General features: G+C 42.7%; 1 protein-coding gene and 1 long non-coding RNA gene across 2 annotated transcripts in view; one reads left to right on the top strand and one right to left on the bottom strand.

Annotated features, from left to right (window-relative positions):
• The window catches only part of LOC134342830 (cadherin-4-like), a 781,531-nt gene that overhangs the window by 576,889 nt on the left and 181,854 nt on the right, over positions 1-22,788 (top strand). The window lies entirely within an intron of this gene.
• On the bottom strand, positions 6,325-22,519 carry LOC134342831 (uncharacterized). Its single transcript, XR_010017120.1, has 3 exons — positions 22,405-22,519; positions 19,354-19,502; positions 6,325-6,661 (listed from the first exon to the last, which is right to left on the bottom strand). It is a non-coding gene; the product is annotated as an uncharacterized LOC134342831 (long non-coding RNA).

Below are 22,788 nucleotides of genomic sequence, written 5' to 3'. Positions count from 1 at the left end.
GAAATCGGGAAAACAGCGCCGAGCATACTGATGATGGTGTGTTAGGATGAGTCGTCGGAGGTTGGGGTGGTGCAGTGGTCCCCAACCCCCGGGCAGCGGACTGATACCGATTCGCGAAGAATGCAGTGCTACAGCGGCAGGCAGGAAGCACCTAGCACATCTTTAAGAAAAAAGCCGAAATAAACAAGCTAATTAATTAGGTGCCGCCTGGCACGTAAATGTCGGCCCAGAACAGAGGCGATGCAATCAAAAATCATCTCTGATCTGGGCTGACATTTACGTGCTGGGCAGCACCTAATTAATTAGCTTGTTTATTTCGGCTTTTTTCTTAAAGATGTTTTGGGTGTGTCCTGGCTACTGCTACATTCTCCGCGGCAATGTATCGGTCCATGGCCCGGAGGTTGGAGTAGTGGGACACTGGGGTGTCATCTTATCGTCGTCTGTTTCCATCAGGGCAGGCAGATCATCTTCTTCTATGTCTGCCTGCCTTGATGTCGAAGGTCAAGTTACATCGTCTGCTGTGGCTGATGTGGAAGGCTTGAAAAATGACAGTATGCTTGACTGCTTAGCCTTGTGCATTTTTCTTCATACAGTTCTTTGTAAGCACTCAAACCATCTTGCAAGTATACCCTAAACCTATGTACCCTTTCAAAATTAAAGTCGTACTTTTCTGCAATCGTTGCAGCGAAAATCTCACGCAGTTGCTTCATGTTCAGTTCCTGGACGACTTTACTTTCGGTCTGTTCGCTACTGTATTTGGTTTTGATTGTTATCCTTTCCTCTTCCAATTGCATCAGCTCTTCATCTATCATTTCTTGGTCATGGGATGCTAAAAACCTCCTCAACATCATCTTTGTCAGCTTCCACAAGCCAAACTCACTTTGTCCTTACTTCATTCACCACGATCGAAACGCTTAATTATGCCTAGTTTAATACTAAGTGTAACACCCTTACGAGCTCTTTTAGGCTTTTCCGATACCTTAGAACTCATCTTGCTAACGGCTGCTCACAGGCACGTGTTTAAGCAATGCCGGCTAGAATGCAGTTCCGGGGAGGAGCTTGGCTGCTTGGGATGCGCGCTGCCTTTTCTCGTAACAGTGAAAACACCTGTTAGCGAAAACAGGTAAATAATGTAGGTGTTTCATAACAGCGAGGTTTCGTAAAGCGAACGTTCGAAAAGCGGGGGACACCTGTATCACCTCAGGTTTTGCTAGTTTCCTGAAGTTTGTGATTACTGAGTAAACTATCAGAAGTAACTGATATATTCTATCAAAACACTTAAGAGACTTTTACAACTCTCAGTTTTTCGTTGACTTTCACCAAGGTGAACAATTCCAGTCTCTTCAGTCTGCCCATTTAACTGAAGTTTTTCATCTTTAGCACAATTCAATTAAATCTCCTCAGTATTTTCTCTGTGACCCAGACGTCCTTTATAATGAATAATGTCTAGAAATGAATGCAGTGCTATATCTGGAGCCACAACAATGCTTTTGAAAGGCAGAACATTAAAGGCAGAGCATCTACACTTGATACCTATGTCATTAAAGCTGAGGATCACTGCCACCCTCAAAGACTGTACTATGTTCACTTCTCTTGAACTTTCTTTAAATTGTAATATTTGTTCCATATTCTCTCTCAAAATTATTTTACACTTATGTGTATCGAATATTAACTCCTAACAAGTTTGGCTGCTTCATCATTGTGAATACTCAACTGGAGTCGTTTTCCCTCCTCCTCTATATTTATTGCAAGATTTACAAGCTTGTTGTCATATACAAATGCTGTAATTATCCCTTTTTATGCACATGTCCAGGCGGTTAAGTCCAAATGCTTACCTCCCCCCCCGCCGCCCCCCCCCGCAAATGAATATCATTCCACACTTGCCACTGGAGTGAAAATTGGCTGTTCACCACAACTCTCTCTGATTTCTGTCCCATAGCCAAGCAGCCTTTTAATGTAGTGGCATTAATTTTCCTAATGAGTCTATTATGTGCTATTTTATCAAAGAAATGTCTTTTGAAAGTACATATTCTCATCAACCACATGACCCTAATCAACCCTCTCCATTACTTCTTCAAAGATCTCGATTATGCTAGTCAGACATGATTTGTCTTTCACGTATCTACATTGACTTTCAATCATTGGCCTATATTTTCTAAATACCAATTCATTTTGTCCCAGGTTATTAACTCTCAAAGATTCACCATTATTTACTTTAGGTTAACTGGCCTATAATTATTGGAGTTATCCCTTGCCTGAAAAATCATTTCCACTCCACTGGGGAAGTATGAGCACAGCAATTACCACAAGAGGTGTTGAAACCCATGAATTACAACTTCTCCCTCTATAAGTCACACTGCTCCAATGCAGGCAGCATAATGGTGCCCACTTATTTAAGTGGGAGATAATTGGACAAGCAGGATATCTCTGATTTGCATTGGTGGGTTTCCATTTGACCTTCTCGTAACAAACAGTTAAGTGTTCCTACAGAAAATATTATAAATATTTGTCAATTCTTTCAGCACTCTAGAGGAGAGGAGCAGGGCTGAGGTTTTGGTTCAGCGATCTACTATCAGAAGGGATTCTTCCATAAATTTCCCTTGAGTTGCTGAGCGTTTCCAGAAATCTCTTTCTGATTGCAGCTGCATGAGTTTTATTTCAAATTATGAGGGTAATCAATCGGAACGAACTCCTGTTCTTTAAGGCAATACCTGCATACCATTGATAGTTCCATGGTTAATCTTGTGCTGTCTTGTATCCCATCAAAAATGTGACCCAATAAATGGATATGTCGGGTACTTGAAGCATTTGTCTCAGGCTGATTTCGACCAATGCAGTTTGGTGACTATCTGAGGCAATGCAAGTAGCGCAAACATTTTTGTCAGGTCTACATTGTTTCATGGATGGTGGTGAAGTCAATTAATGTGATGTAGTGAGCAGAGCCTCAAAACTTTAGCATGCTTTGATAATTCTCACTAGCTGTCTGGAAAACAAGGATTTCTGGGTGAGAGCTGTTGGAGCTGATGTGACATTGAGAGTGGTAACAGGTGGTTGGATAGTGAATTTCAAGTTTAGATTCAACGTTTGCATGGCTGATGAAAGAATGACTGTGTAATGTTAACCAAATTTCATGCTGTTTAGCTTTCAGGGGATGTGCTTGGTATGGAAATGAGAATTACTTCAGGTTTTTAAAGGCCGGACAAAAAAAATCCTATCCTCCACCTCTCATCTGCCCACCCTTTATTCTCATATTATACTTGCCTCACAATTTCCCTCCACAACTCCCAACCTCATCCCTTGGTTCCCTCACAATCTATAGTGTTTCTTTCACTCCCTTTGATCTCCTATTTCCTTCACTTTTTAATCATCTGCCCCCTCTCCCAGCTGCCATCCTTTTACCCTCCCTCAAACTCCTATCCCCCTACTCTGATATATTGATCATTTGTACAGATGTAACAAACTATTAAATTGGCTAGTAAAGGAAACCTGCTCCATCCAAGGGCACGTGTGTTCACAATCTTTCATGCTGCCAGGTTTGCATGGGGATGTTTGGATGGAAATGTGTTTTTGTAACCCCCAGAAATCATACTTACAAGAATAATGTTCATTTACATAGCAACATTTCCTAGAATCAGGATGTTTCAGTGAAATGTCATCACTGGAGTAATTCAGATAAATGCAGACAACAGATTTGTTGGACTGAGTCTAATGGACAGCATTGAGATTATCCATTTACAATTTTAGTAGCATTATTGGGATAGATACAAATCAGGACTTAGCTGAGACAACAGATGGGGTCCTCGCTAATATTGTATCAAAAGATTCTGCCATTCAGCACTGCAGCACCCCAGCAAAACTGCACCAAATTTTTAGTCAGGAATCTGACGCCAATTCCCAGCAGTGGCTGGAATGTACAATTTTCTGATTGTCTCAATGGTAACTTCATTGAACTGCGACTTGTGTTCCCTAGGTTTAGTTAAGAAGCGTTGTCTCCTTCAGAGGGAGTGATGTTAATCTTTTGTGGTTTGAATGGATGTTCTGCTCTTGGGAAAATTATTGATGATGACTGTCTTTTCAAACCATTGAGCTTCCAAGATGAAAAGCAATTACCATCTAATTGTCTTCTCTAAAGTAAACCTGCTGTCAGATAAAAGCTAGATACTTAATAGCACACAAAATAGTGAATTTTAAAAACAGAATAAAATATATTTGTTTTTTCCAGTTTCCTGAAGCTCCCTGAAATTCAACGAAGTTGGTAGCTTCAGGCAAAAGGATTTTTAAGCTCATTAAAATTATGGTAACTACTCCAACAGAACATATGATTTTGATGTAATAATGATAATAGTTCCAGGTGTAGAGTCAAAATTAGTTTGCTATCACTGCAGTGTATATTTTTAAAATTTAGTATATTAACATAAAGAAGGTTTGCAACCTTACTTTTTTTTCTCTCGTTAGTCAGCATTGTCTAAGTTTAGGAATTAATTTTAACTCTGTAGTTCCTTGACCTACTCAAGGATCTGCATGTGGATGCAGTTGATGCTCCAGTTTCCTGTGAATTTTTTTTTAAGTACAGTCTCAAACTAATCTAAATAGTAATGAGGTGCCTTATATATTATATTTCCGGTAAGATTGTGGTACGTGCAAATGCAGTGGCCTTTCAGGGGCCAAACCAAAGGTGCTTTTCTCTTTGCAATTCTTTTTACGACCCAAAGACAATTCTACTTCAAGAACATTGGATACTGCAGGGCTCCTCCATCAGTGAGCTGCTCGTTGATCAGAGTAGCTGAACTGGTGTCAGCAGCATAGCTGGCTGAGGTGTCGACCGAGATGGTGAATGGGTCAGCCGAGGTGTCAAAAGGAGCTAGTCGGGATATCGGAGGAGCCCATTGGGATATTGGAGGAGCCGGTTTGGGTACAGAGGAGCTAACGTGGCTGCAGACTGTGTTGTTGCCTGCTATTCTGAAGCATGCGAGTTGGTGTAGTATAACCATGGGAGATTGTCTAGGACATTTCACTTGCGATCGCAAGACTCTGATGGTCAGTGATAACGTAAGTTGCCGCAAGCCTGATACCATTGTCTGGTGGAGGGACAGTCGACATGGGAGTTGTGTAACCTCAGCTTTAGCGAGAACTAGGCCTCAAGCCTCAGGTGTATCTGCTGCTGTGGACCAGGTGAGAGACGCAGAAATGCCACAGCATGGTTGAACTCGTCTAGAGCCTGGCCTCTCCATTCAGTACTGCCCTCCTGTGGTTGAGTGGTGGAATGGCAGGCTGGATTGCATGTGTCTCTACACTGGGAGACTGTACCATCAATTGCTGGACATTGTTGCTCGAGTATATATGCTTCTTCCCTCGATGTTTTGAATTTATGTTAGTTGCTATTTTTGAATGTTTGCTTGCTATTTTGAATATTTTGCACTTTGGCCCCAGAGGAATGCTGTCTTGTTCAGCTGTATCTATATCTATGGTTTGAATGATATTTAAACTTGATTTGATGTATAATCATTCACCAATTGTCAATGACTGATAAGTAACAAACAGTACAGTTGAGAGTGGATGGTAGGGGTGGGAACTGCTACTTTCTTTTTGGTAATATGGCCGACAAGATGTGTTGTCTTTGGTAGAAATGTGATTAATTTTCGATCCATAAACAGACATCCCACCCTGCAAAAACTCATTTCAGGGAGGTAGCACCATCAATTTGCGGGAGACTCCCGGGAGAGGTGGGATGTCTGCAATAGAGTAGCTCCTTAGCAGCCAGCCAGCTAGTTTAAATAACGTTGGCTATGCTAATGAACGAATGACACCTGTTAAACTCACCTCAACATGTCTTTTACAGTCTTAACCCACCATGGGCAATAGAAAAGTCATTGTTGCAAACAGTGCAGTGAGCAACACTGTCATTATTTTTGACCCCTATTAGGCAGGGGTACACTTGAGTGTAGTCTGGGGTGACGTACGTTTTATATTTTTTTTGGAACACTCAGCCATGGCGCTCTCTCTCTCTCTCTCTCTCTCTCTCTCTCTCTCTCTGTCGCTCGCGCGCTTGCTTGCCTTCGCTCTTGCTCGCGTGCTCTCGCTTTCTCTCTCACTGTCTCTCGTGCGCGCGCTCTCTCTCGTGGTCGCTCTCACGCTCTCTCTTGTTTTCTCTCGCTCGCTCTCAAAAAAATTGATTTCCGTGATATTGTATATAATTTGCGGGCATCAGGGAGCCACTATTAAAATGCAGGAGACTCCCGGAAGTTCCGGGAGAGGTGGGATATCTGCATAAAGGAAAAGTAAGCAGGAAGGAAAGTGAAAATTCTGTCTCATTTATTAAAATTGTCAAATATTTTTCCTTAAATAAAAATGTTATTCCCATGGCAAAAAATAATTCTGTATTTTCAGAAACAGGCAATCTCCAGATAGTGAATGTGTTCTGTTTTTACAGATGTCATTTAAATTGATTTTGTCCATAAAACAGAACATGCACAAAAATCTCTCAATACAGTAACTATATGTCCACAGTATTGTAATAAATGGAATCAAAAGTATATAAGACTGATAGGGACCTCTTCCAACAAGTAAGGTCTTTGCCATGTTATTTAGCTGACCTCAGTGATCTCACTTGGACTGAAGAAAAACTTTGACCTTGTACTTGTAACACAGGTGAGGGAAGGACCTGCAGGGGAAAAAAGGAAGTAGAAGGATTTAAATTAGGAAGCGTTTCTGTGGGGAAGGAGCAATTTTTAAAAGCTATTTAACTGATCATCATTCCATTCAGTTTATCATAAACACAGGATAGCTGTTAATAATTAAGAACGGAACTTGGCATTATAGTATTTTGGTAGAAACTCTAAACAACCATAATATATACACCTTCATAAATCTTATTCTGATTGGCTATCAACACAAAGTGAGTAAACTTTCAAGGGTTATGAAATCTATTAAAGTATTCCGCAGTAACAGTAATATTTGAAACTTTTAGGTTATTGTGCAGATCATTCTTTCTGTGTTATGTTAAATAACTAATATTCATTTCAATTGAACTTTAATGCTCTCTTTTGTAACTTCTGAGTGCATACTGATTCTTCACTGAAGTGGAACTTCAGACCAGACTCCTAGGGTTTCTCAGTCAAAATTATATTCTCTGTATAATTTAATGCAAAAATGTTGAACCATTTTACATTTTTGCAGGGGTATAGAGGTACCAAAGTGGTTTGACAATAATCATTAAAGTTCTGACATCAAAGATTCCTATCATCTGGACGATGGACATGGGGCACGGGACCCAGGAGCCTGAAGTCCCTCACCACCATGTTCAAAAACAGTTATATACTTCCCTTCAACCATTCAGTCCTTGAAACAACTTCCACAACCCTAATCAGTACCTCAGTTTAGTGACACTTTGATCACTTTTCCATTTTACATTTTAATAGACTTTGTGTATTTTTTGTCCTAATTATGTTCATTCATTTATAATTTTTGTATGATATGTTTCTTGTGAATGTTGTTTCTGTAGTGCAAAACGCTTGTGATGCTGCTGCATCATTGCACCTGTCTGTGTGTTTGTGCTCAACCTTGAACTTCAATATTTATGGACTGTGTTTAAAATCTGGCCTTTTCTTTTAATTCTTTAAAAGGGCTTGGCTGTAACAGACAAGACCGGAATTTATCAGAATCAAGTTTAATATCACCTGCATATGTCATGAAATTTGTTGTCTTTGCAGCAGCAGTACAATGAAATACATAATAATATACATATAAAATAGTTAAATTAAATAAATAATGCAAAAATAGAAATACAAAAATAGGGGGGTAGTTCATGGTTTCAATATCCAATCAGAAATCGGATGGCAGAGGGGAAGAAGCTATTACTGATTCATTGAATGTGTGCCTTCAGGCTTCTGTACCTCCTTCCTGATGCTGGCAATGAGAACAGGGCATGATCTAAGTGCTGGGAGTCCATAATCATGGATGCCACCTTTTTGAGGCATCGCTCCTTGAAGATGTCCTGGATACCGGGATGGAACTAACAAAATTTACGAATCTCTGCAACGTACTTCAATCCAGTGCAATGGTCCCCCACAAACCAGGCAGTGATGCAGCCAGTTAGAATGTTCTCCATGGTACATCTGTACCATGGTACCTGGTTACCTTTTGTGAAGTGATGGACTTCTGGTTCTGATTCATTACAAGTCAATTGAATACACTTCTTAGCAGTAAATTTCAGGACTTTGATCCAGTGGTGAATGAATGGTGATACAAATTCAACACTGGACTATATGCAGATTGCATATGGTGATAATCCCATCCACCTGCTGCCTTTTTGCCCTGATCAGAAGAGGAAGCTCATCAGTATGGAAAGCACTGTTGAACCAAGTTGCTCCATTACAAAGTGTGGACAGAATATCCTGCAACCACATAACAAACGTGGTGGAGGGGAGCTAGTGCTGAGAGTGGTGGATGGCAAATGGATTTTCTTGAGCATGCATGGTATCAAGTTCCTTTCAAGTCATACTCTTGACTTGTTCCTTGCAGCTATTGTAAAGACTTAGGGAAATCACACCCAATAAGATATCCACTCTCTGTGCCGCTGTAGGAACAGTATTTCCAGGCAATTTTGACTCCCAAGATGTTCATAAAATTAGGACTAAGGTTAGCTTTATTTGTCACATGAATAGTGGCATGCAAAAGTTTGGGCACCCCGGTCAAAATTTCTGTTACTGTGAATAGCTAAGTGAGTAAAAGATGACCTGATTTCCAAAAGGCATAAAGTTAAAGATGACACATTTCTTTAATACTTTAAGCAAGATTACTTTTTCATTTCCATCTTTTACAGTTTCAAAATAACAAAAAAGGAAAAGGGCCCGAAGCAAAAGTTTGGGCACCCTGCATGTTCAGTACTTAGTATCACCCCCTTTGGCAAGTATCACAGCTTGTAAACACTTTCTGTAGCCGGCTAAGAGTCTTTCAATTCTTGTTTGGTGAATTTTCACCCATTCTTCCCTGCAAAAGGCTTCTAGTTCTGTGAGGTTCTTGGGCTGTCTTGCATGCACTGCTCTTTTGAGGTCTATCCACAGATTTTCGATGATGTTTAGGTCGGGGGACTGTGAGGGCCATGGCAAAACCTTCAGCTTGTGCCTCTTGAGGTAGTCCATTGTGGATTTTGAGGTGTGCTTAGGATCATTATCCTGTTGTAGAAGCCATCCTCTTTTCATCTTCAGCTTTTTTACAGACGGTGTGTTGTTTGCTTCCAGAATTTGCTGGTATTTAATTGAATTCATTCTTCCCTCTACCAGTGAAATGTTCCCCATACCACTGGCTGCAACACAAGCCCAAAGCATGATTGATCCACCCCCGTGCTTAATAGTTGGAGAATGTTCTTTTCATGAAATCCTGCACCCTTTTTTCTCCAAACATACCTTCGCTCATTGCGGCCAAAAAGTTTGATTTTAACTTCATCAGTCCACAGGACTTGTTTGCAAAATGCATCAGGCTTGTTTAGATGTCCCTTTGCAAACTTCTGACGCTGAATTTTTTGGTGAGGATGCAGGAAAGGTTTTCTTCTGATGACTCTTCCATGACGGTCATATTTGTGCAGGTGTCACTGCACCATAGAACAGTGCACCACCACTCCAAAGTCTGCTAAATCTTCCTGAAGGTCTTTTTCAGTCAAACGGGGGTTTTGAATTGCCTTTCTAGCAATCCTAGACACCAGACACTAGAATACTACAGCACAGGACAGGCCCTTCGGCCCTCGATGTTGTGCTGCCCATTTATTCCTAAAAAAAGAAGTACTAAACCCACACTACCCCATAGTCCTCTATTTTTTTTTCATCCATGTGCCTGTCCAAGAGGCTCTTAAATACCCCTGATGTTTTAGCCTCCACCACCATCCCTGGCAAGCCATTCCAGGCACCCACAGCCCTCTGTGTAAAAAAAACTTACCACTGAAGTCTCCCGTGAACTTCCCTCCCTTAACTTTGTACATATGCTCTCTGGTGTTTGCTATTCGTGCCCTGGGAAACAGGTACTGGCTATCCACCCTACCTATGCCTCTCATAATCTTGTAGACCTCTATCAAGTCCCCTCTCATTCTTCTATGCTCCAAAGAGAAAAGTCCCAGCTCTGCTAACCTTGCCTCATAAGATTTGTTTTCCAATCCAGGCAACATCCTGGTAAATCTCCTCTGTACCCTCTCCATAGCTTCCACATCCTTCCTATAATGAGGTGGCCAAAACTGAACACAATACTCTACGTGTGGTCTCACCAGAGATCTGTAGAGTTGCAACATGACCTCCCTACTCTTGAACTCAATCCCCCTATTAATGAAGCCTAGCATCCCAAAGGCCTTCTTAACTATCCTATCAACCTGTGCAGTGACCTTGAGAGATGTATGGATTTGAACCCCAAGGTCCCTCTGTTCATCTCGTCATAGTCATACTTTATTGATCCTGGGGGAAATTGGTTTTCGTTACAGTTGCACCATAAATAATAAATAGTAATAGAACCATAAATAGTTAAATAGTAGTATGTAAATTATGCCAGTAAATTATGAAATAAGTCCAGGACCTCTTTTCAGACACCACCGTGAGAGAGTCCAGTTCCATCCCTACAACATCACTGGCCTTACGAATGAGTTTGTTGATTCTGTTGGTGTCTGCTACCCTCAGCCTGCTGCCCCAGCACACAACAGCAAACATGATAGCACTGGCCACCACAGACTCATAGAACATCCTCAGCATCGTCCAACAGATGTTAATGGACCTCAGTCTCCTCAGGAAATAGAGACGGCTCTGACCCTTCTTGTAGACAGCCTCAGTGTTCTTAGACCAGTCCAGTTTATTGTCAATTCGTATCCCCAGGTATTTGTAATCCTCCACCATGTCCACCCTGACCCCCTGGATGGAAACAGGGGTCACCGGTACCTTAGCTCTCCTCAGGTCTACCACCAGCTCCTTAGTCTTTTTCACATTAAGCTGCAGATAATTCTGCTCATACCATGTGACAAAGTTTCCTACCGTAGACCTGTACTCAGCCTCATCTCCCTTGCTGATGCATCCCACTATGGCAGAGTCATCAGAAAACTTCTGAAGATGACAAGACTCTGTGCAGTAGTTGAAGTCCGAGGTGTAAATGGTGAAGAGAAAGGGAGACAAGACAGTCCCCTGTGGAGCCCCAGTGCTGCTGATCACTCTGTTGGACACACAGTGTTGCAAGCACAGGTACTGTGGTCTGCCAGTCAGGTAATCAAGAATCCATGATTCCAGGGAAGCATCCACCTGCATCGCTGTCAGCTTCTCAGCAGAGCAGGGCGGATGGTGTTGAACGCACTGGAGAAGTCAAAAAACATGACCCTCACAGTGCTCGCTGGCTTGTCCAGGTGGGTGTAGACACGGTTCAGCAGGTAGATGATGGCATCCTCAACTCCTAGTCAGGGCTGGTAGGCGAACTGGAGGGGATCTAAGTGTGGCCTGACCATAGGCCGGAGCAGCTCCAGAACAAGTCTCTCCAGGGTCTTCATGATGTGGGAGGTCAATGCCACCAGTCTGTAGTCATTGAGGCCGCTGGGACGCGGCGTCTTTGGTACAGGGACGAGGCAGGACGTCTTCCACAGTACAAGAACCCTCCGGAGCCTCAGGCTCAGGTTGAATACATGGCGAAGTACTCCACATAACTGAGGAGCACAGGCTTTGAGCACCCTGGTACTGACACCATCCGGTCCTGCAGCCTTGCTTGGGTTGAGACGTTTCAGCTGTCTTCTCACCTGTTCAGCGTGAAGCCCACCGTGGTGGTTTCATGTGGGGGAGGGGTATAGTCATGAGACCAGGGTGGGGGACTGTGAGGAGGGGTCAGAGGGGAGAGTAGAATATGTGTTGATTGGGGGCTGACAACAGATGGCTCATGTGGGGGATGGGCAGGGGTCACAATGTCAAATCTGTTAAAGAACAGGTTAAGTTCGTTGGCCCTGTCCCCACCGCCTTCAGCTCCTCTGTTGCTAGTTTGCCGAAACCCAGTGATGGTTCTCATCCCCCTCCAAACCTCTCTCATGTTGTTCTGCTGGAGTTTCCACTCAAGCTTCCTCCTGTACCTGTCTTTAGCCTCCCTGATCCTGGCTTTCATGTCCCTCTGTATTGCCCTCAGCTCCTCCCTATTTCTTTCTCTAAACGCCCTCTTTTTAGTGTTCAGGAGGTCCTTAATGTCCTTTGTCACCCATGGCTTGTTATTTGAGTAACATAGGACAGTTCTTGTCAGAACGTTGCAGTCCACACAGAAGTTAATGTAATCAGTGATGCATTCTGTGAGCCCATCAATATCCTCTCGAGGGAAATTGGTTTTCGTTACATTTGCACCATAAATAATTAAATAGTAATAAAACCATAAATAATTAAATAATAAAATGGAAATTATGCCAGGAAGTAAGTCCAGGACCAGCCTATTGGCTCAGGGTGTTTGAACCTCCAAGGGAGGAGTTGTAAAGTTTGACGGCCACAGGGAGGAATGATGACTTCCTACGACGCTCAGTGTTGCATCTCGGTGGAATGAGTCTCTGGCTGAATGTACTCCTGTGCTCAACCAGACCATTATGTAGTGGATTGGAGACATTGTCCAAGATGGCATGCAACTTGGACAGCATCCTCTTCTCAGACACCACCACTAGAGAGTCCAGTTCCATCCCCACAACATCACTGGCCTTACGAATGAGTTTGTTGATTCTGTTGGTGTCTGCCACCCTCAGCCTGCTGCCCCAGCACACAACAGCAAACATGATCACACTGGCCACCACAGATTCGTAGAACATCCTCAGCATTGTCCGACAGATGTTAAAGGACCTCAGTCTCCTCAGGAAATAGAGACGGCTCTGACCCTTCTTGTAGACAGCCTCAGTGTTCTTTGACCAGTCCAGTTTATTGTCAATTCGTATCCCCAGGTATTTGTAATCCTCCACCATGTCCACACTGACCCCCTGGATGGAAACAGGTCACTGGTGCCTTAGCCCTCCTCAGGTCTACCACCAGCTCTTTAGACTCTTAAGTAACTGACAATTAACCCTGTACTCAGCCTTCTGGTTTGTCCTTGCAAAATGCATCACCTCACAGTTATCCATCTGCCACTTTTCTGCCCAACTCTGCATCCTGTCTATATCCTCTTGTAACCTTCGACAACCTACAGCTTCGTTCACAACTCCTCCAATCTTCGTGTCATCTGCAAACTTACTCACCCATTCTTCCGCCTCTTCATCCAGGTCATTTATAAAAATCACAAAGAGCAGGGGTCCCAAGACAGATCGTTGTGGCACTCCACTAGTCACTGAACTTCAGGCAGAATACTTTCCTTCCACTACTACCCTCTGCTTTCTTCCTGTAAGCCAATTTTTTTATCCAGCAGCCAAGGTTCCACTGATCCCATGCCTCATGACTTTCTGGATGAGTCTCTCATGGGGGACCTTGTCAAATGCCTTGCTAAAATCCATGTAGACCACATCTACCGCCCTAGCCTCATCAATTGCTTTTGTTACCTCTTCAAAGAAACTCAATTAGTCTCGTGAGGCACAGCCTTTCCTTCACAAAGCCATGTTGACTATCCTTGAGTAGACTGTACTTCTCCAAATGCTTGTAGATCTTATCCTTAAGAATCAGTTCCAATAGTTTGCAGACCACCGACGTAAGACTCACTGAGCAGTTCTCTCAGAAAGTTTTCTTGGTCTTCCAGACCTTAACTTGACCTCCACCGTTCCTGTTAACTGCCATTTCTTAATTATATTATGAACTGAGGAAACGGCTACCTGAAAACGCTTTGTTATCTTCTTATAGCACTCTCCTGCTTTGTGGGCATCATTTTAATTTTCAGAGTGCTAGGCAGCTGCTTAGAGATGCCCATGGCTGCTGATCGTTGGGACAAGGTTTGAGGAGTCAGGGTATTTAGAAAGCTTTGAAATTTGCATCACCTGGCCTTTGCTAACGATGACTGTGAACAAGCCATAGCCCTAACAAGCTAATTAAGGTCTGAGACCTTGGTCAAAGTTATCTGAGAGCTCAAATCTCTTGGGGTGCCCAAACTTTCGCATGGTGCTCCTTTCCTTTTCTTTCACTCTAAAATTGTACAAAACAAAGATAATACACTAATCTTGCTTAAAATGTTGAAAAGAATGTTTCATCTTTAACATTATGACTTTTGGTGATCAGTTCATCTTTTACCCACTTAACTATTCACAGTAACAGAAATTTTGACTAAAGGTGCCCAAACTTTTGCAAGTCGCTGGACACCGAAACACTGAAACATACACGAAATGTGTAGTTTTGCATCAATGATCAACACTGTCCAAATATGTGCTGGGGGCAGCTGGCAAGTGTCACCATGCTTTTGACACCTAAAGAACACAGCCCAGAATTTACTAACCCAAACCCGTATGTTTTTGGAGTATGGGAGGAAACTGGAACAACAACAGGATACCCAGAAGGTTATGGGGAGAATGTTAAAACTCCTTACAGGGAGCAGCAAGAATTGAGCCCCGAATGCTGGTGCTGTAGAACTTTCATTGAACAGGGGAGCCACTCGCACAAACCGTTGTCCTGAGGATGATAAGCCATGGTCCGTCGCAGTTTGCCCCCAGATCACGGGCAACCGCACACCAAAGCTTGGATGTAAACTGCATCCCTCGGTGTGAAGAGATATCTGATGGGACGCCAAACCAAGCAATCCACGAGCCAACGAATGCTCGTGCCACTGCTGTGGCTGAAATGGATGACAACAGCACTGGCACGTCCACCATGTGGTCCTATCAGTGACGGTGAGGAGGTGAGTAAACCTGCGTAATGGGGGCAACGGCGCAACCAAATCCACATTCCCGTGGTCGAAACACCGCTCAGGGACCATGAAAGGAGTTGAAGGAGCCTTGGCGTGTTGCTGCACTTTCGCGTGTTGACACACCAAGCAAGCACTAGCCCAGTCTCTGACGTCCTTCTTAAGCCCGTGCTGCACAAACTTTTCTGACACCAGTTTCTGCAGTGCCCACCAGTCTGGGTGAGAAAGCCCATGGACTGCATTGAAAACATGCCACCGCCAGCTTGCTGGCACAACCGGACTGGGTCACCCCGTTGACACATCACACAGTAGCGAAATGCCACTGTCACCATAAGCACCATCCACCAATTTCAACCCTGTGTCTGCCGAATGCAGCGCCTGCACGCTCGGGTCTAAAAACGTGTCTGCTGCCATCTGAGTGTCGTCCAAGCCCAGATGGACAGCACCAGTGAAGGACCGGGAAAGGCAGTCAGCTATGAGGTTATGCTTCCCCGTTTCATGCTGGATGTTCGTGGTGAACTCTGAAATAAAAGAAAGGTGGCGCTGCTGTGGAGCAGACCAAGGTTCAGAGACCTTAGCCATGGCGAATGCTAGGGGGCCTATGATCTGCAAAAGCTGTAAATGGATGGGCCTCTTGGAGAAAATGAAAATGCCGCACTGCCAAGTACGGACCGAGAAGCTCACAGTCGAACGTGCTGTACTTGTGCTAGCGGGGCAAAGCTGACAGCTAAAAAATGTGAAAGGCTGCCAAGTGCTATTGACCAACTGCTCATGTACAGTGCCGACCGTGCAGGAGGGTATGCACCAGCAGCATTGCATTAAATAATGCCTGCTTTTTAATATAGGCATCCATTTGTCTCGTGAGACTATGGATTTGCGCCTTGGAAGGTTTGCAGGGTGCAGGCCTGGGCAAGGTTGTATGGAAGACCGGCAGTTGCCCATGCTGCAAGTCTCCCCTCTCCACACCACTGATGTTGTCCAAGGGAGGGGCATTAGGGCCGATACAGCTCGGCACCAGTGTTGTCGCAGAGCAATGTGTGCTTAAGTGCCTTGCTCAGGGACACAACATGCTGCCTCAGCTGAGGCTCGAACTAGCGACCTTCAGATCACTAGACTGACGCCTTAACCACTTGGCCACGCGCCAATACAATGCCTGCTTAGTGACTGAGAATAGCTTGGACCTTTCCGCCATCCTATCCATGACATGCTTGGCCACTTTGCCCTCAAGGGCCTTATAGAGGGGGTGCATGAGCTGAGCCGGTTTGGAGACAAAATGGGGATAAAAGTTCACCATGCCCAAAAGCTTCTGCAGGACCTTAATGGTGACTGGCTGAGGGAAGCATTTAATAGCCTCAACTTTAGCCAGCAGGGGATCTGCCCCTGCTGCATTTATGCAGTGTCCGAGGAAATTGAAGATGGATAGTCCAAACTGGCACTTTGCTGGGTTGATGATAAGACCATGCTGACTAAGGCATTCCTCCCTAGAAGAGCTGGCTGCCAAAATGTTATCTAGGAAATAAACAGGAATGGCAAATCTCTGAGAACACTCTCCATGAGGCGCTGAAATGTCTGGGCCACGTTCTTCAGCTCAAATGGCATTCGAGGGAACTCAAAGAAACCAAACAGTGTAATAACAGCAGTATTAGGAATGTCACTAGGGACTAGGGTGGACAGGGACCTGGTGATAACTGGGAATGAGGCCCACCTTTGAGAAAATAATTTTCCCAGCCAGGCGGACAGTGAAAACCTGCATGTGTGAGATTGGGCATTGGTCAGGGGTCATGGCGTCATTGAGGTACAATAATCGCAACATGGACGCCACCTGCCCCCCAGTTTTCGCAGAATGTGGAGACCAATATAGGAGTGCCGACAAAAATTGTTGCGAGTGTAATTTAACAGTCCAGATGAATTCTACCTAATGAAATTAAAGAGTCCCTACAAGTTTTGTAATAATCACAGTTCCTTAGTAAAATTCGTCCAACTGCACTTTATCATTAAGACTAATGTTAAACCACCTCAGTTTCTTTATACACAGCAGGCTCTAATACAAAGGGGAAAATAGTTCAAAGTTTTTTTTACATTAACATTTGCAGAGCATATTGTTTTGACTTGGCCTTGGAGTCTAGTCTGAAATTCCACTTTGGTGAGGAATTACAACACTCATAAGATGCCACAAAGGGTATTAAAGTTCATGTTCAAAATCCATTATCAGCCCCAATTTACTCTAGCCAAGTATTCCAAAATAATTTCACTGACAAATCAAGATTTTCAAGATGCTTCAAGCAATGATCTGCAACATACATCAAAGTTGCTGGTGAACGCAGCAGGCCAAGCAGCATCTATAGGAAGAGGTGCAGTCGACGTTTCAGGCCGAGACCCTTTGTCAGGACTAACTGAAGGAAGAGTGAGTAAGGGATTTGAAAGCTGGAGGGGGAGGGGGAGATGCAAAATGATAGGAGAAGACAGGAGGGGGAGGGATAGAGTCGAGAACTGGACAGGTGATAGGCAAAAGGGTATATGAGAGGATCATGGGACAGGAGGTCCGGGAAGAAAGACAAGGGGCGGGGGTGACCCAGAGGATGGGCAAGAGGTATATTCAGAGGGACAGAGGGAGAAAAAGGAGAGTGAGAGAAAGAATGTGTGCATAAAAATGAGTAACAGATGGGGTACGAGGGGGAGGTGGGGCCTTAGCGGAAGTTAGAGAAGTCAATGTTCATGCCATCAGGTTGGAGGCTACCCAGACGGAATATAAGGTGTTGTTCCTCCAACCTGAGTGTGGCTTCATCTTTACAGTAGAGGAGGCCGTGGATAGACATGTCAGAATGGGAATGGGATGTGGAATTAAAATGTGTGGCCACTGGGAGATCCTGCTTTCTCTGGCGGACAGAGCATAGATGTTCAGCAAAGCGGTCTCCCAGTCTGCGTCGGGTCTCACCAATATATAAAAGGCCACATCGGGAGCACCGGACGCAGTATATCACCCCAGTCGACTCACAGGTGAAGTGATGCCTCACCTGGAAGGACTGTTTGGGCCCTGAATGGTGGTAATGATCTGCATTGTTTAATCTGCAGTTTTTGGGATTGAAAGTATTGAAGCGCAATAATAGATTTACTTCCATTTTGTGAAACCTTTCTAGGAAGTTGATATTAAAGACATTGATGTTTTTATACACATAAAAGGAATCTGTTGATCAACCTCTTATCATCTTCTTTCACTATGTCTCCTGCACTATACTTTAGAAAAAAAACTGCTCAAGGAGTTCCATAACAAAGCAGTCAAGTTTTTGAAAATGAAATGGTGACCAAATAACTCTAACGTATCCATTCCCCTTTCAAACTGCTTTCAGATAGAACTTGCTCAATTATTTTATGCAGGATTAATCCTAGTCAGTACTCTGATGAAAATGCTAATCAAATAACAAAGCTCTTGAGTAAACATCTCTCCAAACCAGTAGCAGAATTAAAACTATTTCCATTGTTCTGAAAAACATCGCAGTTCTCTGCGTGATTCACCTCCCTTGGTGTGTTCTGGGTCAAGTATAATCTTGGGAACATAGTGATTAAGTGATTTGTTCAAATTCCATTACAGAAGGTGGTTTTGTCATGGTATGAGTTAATCGGATACTGTGCCTTTTGAACTAATTAATCTAATTCATTTAGAGAGGTGATCCTACATCCCTGCTGAAAAGATTTTTGAGCGTTACTCGATTTCAGTCCGGGTTTTACAAAAAAACGAAGAGCTGGAATCTCCTAAAATAGCTTTCTGTACCAGGAATTTGTGTATGATAACTCCTGAACAATGTCATTTCTCAGTGTTCCTTTATAAATTCAGTCAAGTGATCAATGCCATTTGGGAGGCTTTGTTTAAATCCCTGTATTCATAATGATTATCTTTCAATGTGCCAGCAGCTGTATGAAGCTGTTGATCTCTAGCTAGCTCAACATAATGTGCACTGAGATAGAAAATTCCCACTAGATGGTGCTAACAGGAGGAATGGAAGACATTAGTATGTACAAAGTGGATTTTAACTGTGGTCACTTTGATTTCAGGTGGTTCTCCAATACAGTCTGGATTACATCCTTCAAGAGCAGAGGATGAGGATATCAATATCAAATATCTCTTAGTGATGGAGATATCCAGTGTCTGCGAGCTATTCATTTAAAAAAATAAAGTTTGGGTTAGAATAAGTCAACTATTGAACTTCATTGTGGAAGGCACTCTAAGGTGAAATTGCTAATATCCCTCTTTGAAGACCTGGTTATTCAGAATGTTCTCTGAAAACTTTTTTTAATTGTAATAATTTGTTAAAAGAATTTCCAGTATGATCTATTGACTATAATCAGTCGTGAATCTGAAAAGTAACACACAATCTGCATGGGGAATTCTGTGTGTGAAAATGATTGTTAGAGGAGGGGGAAGAAGGACAAAGATGGGGTGAATGGGGGGCTGGGGGAAGGATGAGAAGTGGATCAGATGGAGAAGGGAAGGTAAAGGTAAAGAGGGAAGGGTAAAAGAAAATAGAGGTGGGTGGGTTTACTTAAAATTGGAAAATTCAATATTCATACCAATAAGTTGTAGACCACCCAGGCCAGAATATAAGGTGCTGCTCCTGCAGTTTGGGTTCGGCATCATCTTGACAGTAATCCCAAAATGTATCTTGGCAAACCCCATTCTTCATTTGCAAGCAACAATCAGTCTACTGGAGGAACAGTATCTGTGGTGGGGATGGGGGAAGAATGGTTAAGCTTTGGGTTGAAACCTTGCATTGGCACTCAGAAGGCCAGCAATTCCTTTCATGCTCAGTTCCTCCAGCAGATATTATTATCTGTAATAAAAAAAATTATATCTTTGCACTGGACTGCTACCACATAAAACAAAATTCACAACATGTAAGTCAGTGATAATAAATCTGATCCTGAGATTGTTTCTCGTTCCAGATTTCAGGTTCTTGCAGTCTCTTGTGTCTGCACTCTTCTACATTTAATACTTTATACTTTATTGTCGCCAAACAATTGGTACTAGAACGTACAATCATCACAGCGATATTTGATTCTGCGCTTCACGCTCCCTGGATTACAAATATTAAATATTAAAAATGGTTAAAATTAGTAAATATAAAAAAAAATTAAATTATAAATCATAAATAGAAAATAGAAAAATGGGAAGTAAGGTAGTGCAAAAAAACTGAGAGACTGGTCCGGATATTTGGAGGGTACGGCCCAGATCCGGGTCAGGATCCGTTCAGCAGTCCTATCACAGTTGGAAAGAAGCTGTTCCCAAATCAGGCCATATGAGTCTTCAAGCTCCTGAGCCTTCTTCTGGAGGGAAGAGGGACGAAAAGTGTGTTGGCTGGATGGGTCGTGTCCTTGATTATCCTGGCAGCACTGCTCCGACAGTGTGCGGTGTAAAGTGAGTCCACAGACAGAAGATTGGTTTGTGTGATGTGCTGCACCGTGTTCACGATCTTCTGCAGCTTCTTTCGGTCTTGGACAGGACAACTTCCATACCAGGTTGTGATGCACCCTAGAAGAATGCTTTCGATGGTGCATCTATAAAAATTAGTGAGGGTTTTAGGGGACAGGCCAAATTTGTTTAGTTTTCTCAGGAAGTAAAGGCACTGGTGGGCCTTCTTGGTAGTGAACTCTGTTTGGTTGGATCAAGTCAGGTCATTTGTGATATTGACCCCGAGGAACTTAAAAGCTTTTGACCTGTTCCACTTGCGCACCACCGATATAAATTGGGTCGTGCGGTCTGCTACTCCTTCTGAAGTCAACAACCAATTCTTTCGTCCGCTGACGTTGAGGGATAGGTTATTGTCTTCGCACCATGCCACCAGGTTCTTAATTTCCTCTCTGTACTCAAACTCATCATTACCCGAGATACAGCCTACAATTGTTGTGTCATCAGCAAACTTACATATTGAGTTTGATGGAAACTTGGCTGCACGATCTTGGGTGTACAGTGAGTACAGCAGGGGGCTGAGTACACAGCCTTGTGGGGCACCGCTGCTCAGAGTGATTGTAGAGGAGAGCTTGTCCCCTATTTTTAGATTCTACGTTCTCTGAATTAGAGTGAATATTTTGAAATTCTGTCAGTTAAATACAGAATAGTATTATTATTATTATTATTCAGCCATAAAGCAATTTGGGAAAGTTTCCTGTATTAAGAAAATTAATGGTGTTAAGTTATGATGTTAGACAAGTAGGAAGAATAGTATTTGTTTGAGTTAAAACTTCATTCCAGTTGAAAAGTCATTCCATCAATGCAAATCCAATAGATTGTGTTAGACCTGTCACAGTGTGGCCTCATACTAGTCCAAGGATGCACGTATTTTGTGCCATGTCCAGGGGGTGTGAAATCACCCAGAGAAGCTTTATAACCATTGGATTTGGCTGAGTTTGGCTGAAAGTGGCAAATGAGCATTGGAGTAGATGAGGATGGGGATGAGGGTTTTACTGTCATTTGAGCGAAGGTGGAGAAGGACTGAAGGGAGTTCTGGATGTGTATGTTGTCACTGATAGGCACTTCCGAGGATTAAAGAGGGTGCCAATAACCTGACACCTAGCATTTAAGTTTTACCACTTGACAGTAGGCTTAGGTCAATAAAATTTCAGTAATTATTTCTGAAGTGCCATTGGAATTTTTATGTTATTACCCTTGAAGTCTTACGAATTGCTGAACAATATTTTCATGATACTAATATTTAGCTGTGTGGCCTGTTTAAGTTGTTGTAACGTGAGCAAAGTTGCCGAAGAGCCACTGAAGCTAATGAATATAGCAGTGTTTTAATTCAACAAAATGAGACACTCTTGGAGAAAGAGGCCACTTCAACCCAATTTGATGTGCTAAAGACCAGAGGTAATAGCAGGACAATTCTGTAGTAATGATGTATCTACAATGCTTCCTTTGAATTACATGTTATTTCCACACTTTCTCCTTCTCCTGACACTGCAGACACCAAAATTAATGTTGATTAGCATTGTTTGATTTTTAATCAGCTGGTGTCCACAACTCCAGGAAACTATTCTTCAGGGCTGCATTCTAAACTTAATCTACAATAATACATGTTCAGGTCTGAAGATTGGTTACTGAAGTTAATATTTGCTATATACCCTAACTGCAGACTATGTAGAACAAAGTCTACCACCACAGTTTTGCCTAACAGCAAATAATTTTGTTAAAATACAAAACACGGCCATGTTGAATACAATTTTTCAGTGGTCCTGGCGTGGACATCATGAATGTTAATGCAATTCCAGCCTGTCTTGTTAAAGTACAAAGTCAATACCCTAGGGTTTATAGTACTCTGACGCATTAGATAGAATTTTTCTCTTTTTGGGAAAATATGCTCAAAGAAACTGTTGTTAATTATGAATCCTGAATGTTTTTGAGCTGTTTAACAGCTGAGGGCTCTGAGCATTTTATGTGGTTATACTGGGAGTGAAATGTTTACATTCCATATTCATCCACTTCCTACAACCTAAAATTTAGGCCTAGGGTTACTAATTAAAACTGGATTCAAGTTACTGTAATCATATCCAAGACAAGCAAAAGTAAAATTGAAGTTCAAACAAAAATGCCCTGAGAAATTAACCTAAGTTCCAGTCACTTCTTACCTGACAACAAACACCTGGACTGCCAGCTGGTTTGGTACACAGTGTAGGTGTGAGAGGTCACAATTAAAACTCCCTGGGGCTGCTACATTCTGGGCACTGCTGTGCATTACCTTTTTGATGTTGTTCTTTGCCCTAATTAGTACAAGTTAAAGTGATGCAATCTGGGCACTGCTGTGGAGCACTGCATGTCAGTTTTAGACCAATTAGGAATAATATTTCCAATTATTAAATAAAATGTGACAGTCGTAAGAGGATAGCAAGAAATTCTGTTTTTGGAATTTGAACACTTTCTAGATGGAAGTAAGGACTACATGGTAGTAAACAGTTTGAGGTTATTTGAAACTATTAATTGTATCATGTTTTTAAGCATCTTCTCCAGCGAGT

The sequence above is a fragment of the Mobula hypostoma genome, chromosome 2 (assembly GCF_963921235.1).
Source record: "Mobula hypostoma chromosome 2, sMobHyp1.1, whole genome shotgun sequence".
In the NCBI taxonomy this organism is placed as follows: domain Eukaryota; kingdom Metazoa; phylum Chordata; class Chondrichthyes; order Myliobatiformes; family Myliobatidae; genus Mobula; species Mobula hypostoma.
This window is presented reverse-complemented; position numbering and strand designations above follow the sequence as displayed.